The following is a 9072-nucleotide window of genomic DNA, read 5'->3' as shown; positions in this document are numbered from 1 at the left end:
GGGAGCTGGAGCAGGCAGGGGCAGCCATGGGGGAGCTGAGGGAGTGGGGGGCTTCAAGGGGTCCCCCAATAGTCCCCTTCTCCCTCCCCCACTCCCCTTTGCCCCGTCCCTAGTACTTACCAGCTCGGAGTGGCCGCAGCTCCGTGCTGCGGCCACCAGGGACTGCCCGAATAACCAAAGCTCTCTGAATCTTTTCCGAAGATTCGGAGAGCTTTGAATCAATTCAGACCTTTAAGGTGGTCCCCTGATTTGATTTAGATTCGGAGATTCAGCCACTGAATTGGGCCAAATCTCCAAATCGAAGCACCACCCAAAGCTTTGCACAGTACTATTATGTAATGATCTATCTAGAATTTCTACTTCTGGTATTATCCTGGGCAGAACTCATAATTGTGAGGGGTCACAAAGGGAAATGTAAGATCTACCAAACATTTCAGAACTTTGAAAAAGCTCAGTTAAAACTTTGTTCTGAAACGAAATGCATGTTTGGTAAACATGAGTGACTATATAATTAAAGAACTAGTTCAAGTTTTCCAAATGCTAATAGTCAAACTGCGCATTCTACCTTACATGCTTAACTGCTCAGTATTGTAGTTTACTACAAAATAAGCATGTGTGCCTACAAGTGCACATGCTTATGTGGCAGAGTGCAATTGGGGTGCTTGCCACTTAATGTGCTGCTGCAGGCCACAAAGAAGCACAATTAGGGTGCAGGGAGATGATCCCCCACCCCCAGGTAGCCATTTTAAGGGGGAAGGTGTGTGATGGAGCACCTTTGGTGCTCTGTCACTTTAAGAGCTGAGAGCAGGCAGCTGGCAGGTGCAGGCCAGCCCTGATAAGGCAGCCATTCTAGATTCTGGATCTCTGGTCTGAGGCATCAGTTTGCTGCAAGCAACCAAAGGAGCAACAGTACCCAACTTAGCTACTGCTCACAGAACACCTTTGTGGTAAGGGAGGAACTATGGGGATGGCAGGAGGTTCCTACAGACCCAATGGGGTCCAGAGCCCCAGGAAGATGGTTTTGGCCTAGTTAGAATAAGGCCCAGTCTAAGCATGGGAGCTAACAGCTGGTAGGCCTACAAGAGGCCCAGGCAAACCCCTGGAGTAGAAGAGGGCTCTCTGGTGGGACCCAGGAGGGTCCCCTCTCTGGACTGTGGGCAACAGCAGCTTCTAAGCTGACTCTCTGTTCCCTTGCACTGGTCAATGCAAGAGGGCCAGGGCCAAAGGGCAATTAAACCCAACATTAGGGGTAGGCCAAGGCCACTGTGAGCTATCTGTCACCCTGCCTGGCCTGAAGGTGGGGCCAGAGCCTGTAAGGGCTGAAGGTCCCTTTGATTGGGGCAGGGGGGACATCACAGCGAAAGAGGGTAGGGGTCAGCCAGCATTCAGGCTGTTATAAAATCAGAATGGGGCCAGAGTGAGAGACAATCACTCTGGACCCAATGAGAGACAGAGCCCAAAGACAGCATACAGGAGCCCCAGTGAGGGAGTTAGAACCAGGGCAGGTAGGCCATCTTGGTCTTTGGTAAGACCTAAAATTGCACCCCACTGGGGAAGTGTGGTCTAGTGGAGCTGGCCATAGCAGGACAGTCCCCCAGAAATACTTAGCCAGTTACCTCCCAAAAGGCAGTAGGGGCACCTGGTAATCCCAGCCCCCACCATCTGGTGAGTCATTAAGACTAGCGATAGCAGGTCCAGGCACACCTATGGGAGAGGCAGCTGAGCCTGTGGGTGTGTAAGACTCCAGTGGTAGTGATGTCAGGTACTCCCACCTGGAATGCAAGAGGCCACAGTGAGGTGGGGACAGTATGAATGAGGCCCAGTGGGGTGGAGTGCAAAAACAAATGAATGAGGTCAAGCAAGGGGCTGAGTTTGGCCCAGCCACAAGCTGGAGTAAAAAGCAACTCAAGGATACCATCTGCAAGGCATGGGACATGATAAGGAGAGGTTTGAGTTGTGTACAAACCCCTAGGCATCAGGGTCTTAAATGGGCAGCCTCCCACTTATTGTAACACCAGTTTACATCACAGGCATGGCAGGAGTGACCAGACAGACTGCCCTAGACAGTCAGGCGGGCCGATACTGTGACTGGGCCTTGGAGATTGCCCCCTGTCACAGCTTACTACACTGTAAATCTCACTATTCATGAGTAAATTTGCCCCATTGTCCCCACCCTGGCAGCAGGCAGTCAGCAGTCCCTGGGGGCAGGGTATGATGTCCCAGCCCTGGCCAGGAGACAGCTTCCTCCTGGCCCAGTGCACCCTGCCAGCCCCAAGGCTAGCACCCAGGGGGTCCTTAGAGCCTTTGTGGTGGCAGAGGCCCATTGCAGGGCCCCAAGAAGCATTAGCAGCAAATCTGCTTTCCTGCATATGCAGAAGCCTGCCTGGAAGCATTTACTCGTGAGTAGTTTACTCATGAGTAAACTGATCCTGAATCAATGCATGTGTAGATGTTCCCACTGAGGACAGGTTTAGATTTGTTTTCAGTGCATGCACCCAAATTGTATTTGCCTTTAATGGAAGACAGGAAGGAAAGAAAAGAAATTACATACTTATTAGACAATTCTGATTTGTCACAGATTTCATTTTACTGTGCCACGCCCAAAACGCCCTTCTAGAATGGCAATACTGGTATCTAACAAGTTTGCAAGATTCAGTGAAGTCCATTAGGAGTCCCGGTGTACTCTAATTAGCTATGGAGGCACACAGATACTATCATGATGGGTTCAAGAACAAACCAGAAGATAGACAGATGGACAGATGGACAGAATCCTCATGGAACTAGACCCAGAGCTCCTCTGTTCACAGGCAGCTGACATTCCAAAAGGGTAGGACTGCTATCCTTACAAGGAAGGATTGAAAAAATAGGTATGTTTAGGCTAGAGAAAAATAAATTTATAAGGGATTAGATCTCAGTTTTCAAGTATTTCAAAGGCTGCCATAAAGAAGATGGAAACACTGTGTTCTCCCTTGTCACGGAGGACAGGATATATACAGCAAAGTGGATTTGCATCAAATCTTAGAAAAATCTTACAAAGAAGTTTTCAAAGGAGAAATTATGGAATCTCCTTCATTTAAGGTTTTCAGAAAGATACTAGATAAGCATGCAGCTGGGATGGTTAGGAATAGGAAATACTACATTTGTGCAGAAGTTGGAAACAGATAGAACAAGAGTTGGAAGGGACCTTGATGGCCATCTAGTCCATCTACATCTTTCCAGTCAGATGACATTATCATAGTCACTAAATTGTCCAATTTGGTCTCTGTAGACCAGCTCAGTTTTCCAATTACACAAAATTACTCCTTATGCTGGTCATAGGGGTATCAATAAAAGCTGCAGGGTTCTTATGACAATTGTGTCTTATACTTTTCTGATAAACTTGTGGGGCTTGTCCCCTCCTCAGTCCTCTACTATTCATACCTGCTTTATTTTTTGATTGTGTCTACAGGGTCCCTGAATAGATGCTCACAAAGGAAAATATTTTGCCTTACCCACCTCTTCCAACTTGAATTCTTCAAACTCATAAATATGCCAGTGAGTCTGCTCCAAGATGACCCTCTCTAGCTGCTTTTTGGACCTCAGTTAGCTAGTGAGGACAATCTTGGAGTAGCCTTACAAGCACATATCCAGGTTTTGAGCATGGGAAACACTAGGCAGAATGTATTCATAGTTGTCCCTTCTGTGATACACTGCTGCTGTAGCATAGATATACACTTCAGCTTTAACCTTCTTCACTATCTTCCTCCTTTTTCCCCCTTCCAACCATGACCCATTCACAGTCCTCTTCTTCCTTCTCCATTTCCCACTACCCTGGTCTTATTATGTCCTCCGCATCCATTTCCCATTCTCCTCCACCACTTAAACATCAATTTCACCCCTAAATTCGTATCCACCTACTTATAATAAGCACCTATTTAACCCTCATTTTCCTTATCCATATTTGTTTTTGTTGTTCCCTCATCTTTGTTTCAACAAATCCTACAGGCCCCTCTGTGCAGAACCTTCAGAAGCAGAATCTAATGAAAACTCTTCAGCACAAGAACCAGGTTTATTATGTGTTTCTGTAACATTAAACAGTGGAGCACTGTTCCCTGTAGATTTTGGACACTAGCTTAATGCTAAAAAAAGACCCTACATGCTCTGCAAAGTGTATAGTAAGACTGCAACCATTCACTATTTCACAAATGATATAAATCCCTTATAATTTAATTGCTTGGATGTTTACATCCATTAGGAAGAGTTAAGATTGTAATTTTAACTTCTCTATTTTGCCAGCACAGAAATACTCTGCAAACAACAACTACATAACAGTGTCTGGAAGTATCTTTGAAATGAAAGGGGAAAAAATACAAGAGATAAGTTGTAGTTGGTGAGAGACCAATAAACACACTGTAAATTATAAAGGTTTGAACATGAAACACTCAGCCTTGCCTGGCTATTCCAGAAATGGAAAAAGAGAGAGGCTCTTAACATCCAAATAGGGTGAGAAGACAGTGTTCCAACAAATGGATCAAAAGTGGGAAAAAATGTTTTTCATGTCCAACTAGTTTTGAAAATGAAAACTGAGGTAAAGAAAAGAATTAAAACATGGAAAGCTGAAACAGATTCCCATGATTTTTTATAGTTTCACTTAAATCCACATTATGTTCTGCTGTCAGGAAACATCCTGTGTATTTTCTGTGGCTTACAGATAAGGACCATTGACAAAGATGGGATTTAAGACAATACTGATAGGCAAAGCTTCAGTTAAAAATGGGATAAGGCTCTTAATTTTTCCAACCAAGGAAGGTTCCTGGCAGATATCACTTAGATCAGCTTTATAGACATGTTTTTACAAGTAGAAAAAGGATGTAGGACAATTGTGAATCAGTTTCATGGAGATTAGGATCCAGTCCTGTGAAATATAAAGTACCTCTAGACAAACAATAGCCTGTTTTACAGGTCATTAAAGCTTTATGTAAAAAAATGTGATTATGCTAATAATAAAATAGGCTGTCGTGCATTAAGCATCACTTAAAAATGATGCACGTTTGTTACTGCACATTAAGGCAGACTAATGCACATTTGCTTAGTACCGCACATTGGAGGTCATAAATTTAATGCACATTAGGAAAAGTGCCCTAATGCACATGTAGACACACCCTGAATGTCCTCACTTCTCATTAGGAAGTCTCACAGAATTGGGCCCCTATCTCTTTGTACCTCAGTAAGACCATCTATAAGCCTAAGGATTGGGAAATGTTGCATATAATGCAAAATCTTACTTGAGGTAGGGAAGCTTCAACCATAAATAAAAAATAAGACTTTCCACTTTCAGTTGTCCCTCCCCTCTCATCAATAACAAAAGATAATGGACTCCTGATAGTGGATTCTATGAATAGTATGTTGTCTTAGTTAAAATCAGTGGGACTTCTGGGCCAGGTACACAGAGCTTTCAATGACTTACTCAAAGGCTGTGCCCAGATAAGTGTGGACATTTGGTTCTCAGGGGACAAGTAGCAACAGTGCACCTTGAGCTGCAGCTACTTGTCCCAGGGAACGGCTGTGCCACACTCACTTTGGTGTGTGTCAAGTTACCTGGGGTCCAGTAGGGGAAGCTGGGGCCTGCACTGGGTTGACCCCAGCAATCTTACCTGGAGTCCTTACTGGGCTGCAGTAGTGATTCTGCTGTGCAAAGGCTAGTCAGCAGCCGAAGCATGGATTTGGGCAGCCTGGCTTCTCTTTTGAGTGGTGTGTGCTGCCTGTGTGTGTTGTGCTCCACTTTTTTTTCACAGGCTTTTTGATACCCAGAGGTAAAAAAAAAACTGTGGGGAAAAAGTGGAGCAGCATACGCATGGGCAGGGTGCCCTTGGAACACGGAAAACGTCTAAATGTGCAGTATGTAGTACTGCAGACGTGTTTGCGGCATCACATACTGCATGGCCATGGTCATCTGGATGTGGCCAAAATCTCCAAGTGAGTCACTGGAAGTATCTTTAATATATAGCAGGTTGCTGCTGTCACTTCTCTTATATTTAGGAAATTAGATTGCACTACTTAGGCTTCGTATTGTAAATTATTCAAAATAATGGGCTTTCATTTGGAAACTACTAAAGTGATGGAAACAATAATATTCTTCAAAATATGCTTTCTCATCATAGCCTTAGTACCTTAGAATAAATCATTTCACTAGCCATCTTTTTGCATGTTTTTTAAAGATTGCCAGAAAATGGGTGTACTATCCCATGCAAAATGTCAGGATTTCAAACATTGTTTCATCCAAAAATGTGAAAAGCTGACATATCAGAGTTTTTCCAATAAAATTCCAAAACTATTAATTCTATGGCAACTAAAACTTCCAATACCATGATGATCTCAGGAAGAGGCCCACTAAGCCAGGAAAAGGCACAGGGTGACACTGGCACTCTCAGCCAGGATGCAGAGGCAGCTCAGGGAAGCAAATATTTAGCTTCAACACCTCATAAGAAGGATAATGACTCTCAAGACAGAAGAGAGTTTCTTAGAAACCAGAACTCCAAGGAAGAATTGTTATTTTTACCTTTTTACTTGGTGGAAAGGGTGCAGGTTTTTATTTTTATATTGCGGACTCACATGAATCAGGGAACAACTGAAATGAATACAGATACTAAAAAAGCCCACGACTGAATTGATTAAATTTTCTCAGGTTAGTCTAAACTGAATAGATTGATCCAATAATCAAGTGAACAGACATTCACTTTTGATTCCAAAAATGCAGCCATATTCCTGAAGTGGTCAGAAGCCAGGGTTGGTGCTGGAACAGGCAGCTTGGACCAAGGCTAATCCACCCACCTTCAAGATGGGGTTTTCAGGGGAGGTGAAAAGCATCCTGGGATGCTGAGGTTCTGTGAGTTAACTTGAATCTTGGAGGGGAGGGGATCTGGGACAGAAGTTCAATACACTAATTTAACTATGATACTACATCCCTCCAGTTTTATCTTAAACCAGTTTTGGCCATTTTGAAAGTGGCTTATGTGCACTGAATGTCTGTTATGTTACAGATTTGAACAGGTTTCCAGTCAATTATACCAGTTTATGTGTAATTTCTGTCCCTAGCCCTGATGTTCAGGGAAGTACTGGATTAGTATTCAGGGTGATGACAAGGGTGGAGTAATTAACAGCCAGGGGAATAAAATGCAGACAAAATGAATGGTAAGTTGGTGAAGAAAACTAATGAACTAATGAAATGTTTTGACAAGGGATGAGGGAAGAATTTTTACCCCAAAATCTTGCATGCATCACTGATCAGACTGACCTGAAATTCAAGCAACACATGACTACTTCACAGACATTTCTCTCTCTATAATGATGCCTTGGAAGTGACAAGAGACAGGTACTGAAATTAGTCAGTCCCTGTGGCTGAGTACTTTTCTGTGGGGGGATACAGCTATACAGTAAATTCTTCCACATATTCAGATTGGATTATCTGTATCTGGATTTACTTTGTGCATTTCAATTTCTTATATATGTTGCTTTTCACTTCCTTAAAGACATTCCTTAACAGATGAAGATTTTCATGCTTGGGCTAAACTGCATTTGTTTAGCAGTTTTGAGCAAAATATGTTCTGTTATTCCTATAGTTACATGAAGGTGGGAAGAAGCATTCCTTACCAAATATTCTCACTGGAAAGTTTATGCTCATAACTCAGAAATAGCTAACAGTTAGAAACTGTGATCTTAGTTTACTTAGTAAACTATGTTGGGACTGAAAAAGACAACTCTGAAGAATGGTAATTCAGCATGCTAAAAGTTATGAGTGTTTATGCTTGCTATTTTCAGACATCAACAGAAACTGTTCAACCTTTTAAAGATGCTTTGCTATCATTCTGGGTTATGGCACTTTGCTCAGTACTTGTATATTTAAAGGGCTAAATAAAAAATAGGACTCGGGCATCTCTATGATAAGCACAATAAAACTTAATTGTGCACTGAAATGGGATCCAAAGCCCATATCTAGGCACTTCAGCAACCAGTGCATAACATGAGGAGAGCTAGGTGCCTTGGAGGATGATGCAAAAAAACGTATGCACTGAGCAGGGAGTGCCTAGAGCTAGCCAATAGAAAAGTCTAGGGACAGTAGTGTTATAGCTTAGGGAACTGTCTCAAATGTCTAAGTGATTTTGGGATCTGGCCCTAAGCATCTAGCATGGGTGAGTATTCCTGGAGTTATGGGTGACATTGAGACTTAAACCCAATAAGGCTAGGGACAGACATTACACATAAACTGGTTTAAGTGATCAGAAACTCATTTAAACCTGTAACAGAACAGATGTTCAGTGCATATATACCAGTTTAAAATGGCTGAAACTGGTTTGAGATAAACCTGGTTAACTACAATATCAAACTTAAGTGATTTGGGTCAAACCGGTTTATGCAATGTCTGTCCCAGACCCCTTACTGGTTTACATTAAATCAGACTCCCCCAGCATCCTGGCATGCTCTCTGGGCTGGCCTCTGCCCTCTGCAACCTGACTAGAGTTCCAGCAGAGACTGCAGGCTGCTCCCCCCTCCCCTCACTTCCTGCTAAGAAGAAATTTCCCCCTCCCCTCTGCATTGCTGACAGGTGTCTGTGTATTAGCTAGCAGACCACATGCTGGCTACAGTCCATGCTGTGGCAGATGGAACAAAGGCAGAATCAACAGAGCGCTCCCTCTGTTGTTTTCTTAATGGCATCATAAACACTGAGTTAGGGGTGATAAACACGGTTATCAGTTCCCTGCTTGGCTGGTCAGAAGGGGCAGGGAGAACCACTCCCTAATCAGAGAGTCTTGCTGGGACTGGCCAGACCTTCCTCAGCTCATCACTGTGGAAGGGAAAGGATGGCTGCTCTAGCCCCCCCCAGCTAGAGCCATTGCAGGCATGTGCCTGCATGTCTGGGATGTCTTTACAGTTACAAACTGATTTAGCTTAGCCAGGTTAGACTAACCTACAAAGATTGAATCAATTCAGGCTCAGGTTTTTTGAACATCTGTCTATAGCCTAAATATGACATCATCAATATCATAGTTTCGTAGTTAGTAGGGTCAGAAGGGACCTGAGCAGATCATCAAGTCC

The sequence above is a fragment of the Crocodylus porosus genome, unplaced genomic scaffold (genome assembly GCF_001723895.1).
Source record: "Crocodylus porosus isolate Cpor-Errol unplaced genomic scaffold, CroPor_comp1, whole genome shotgun sequence".
NCBI lineage: Eukaryota > Metazoa > Chordata > Crocodylia > Crocodylidae > Crocodylus > Crocodylus porosus.
The sequence above is the reverse complement of the archived record's forward strand: the minus strand, read 5'-3'. Positions refer to the sequence as shown.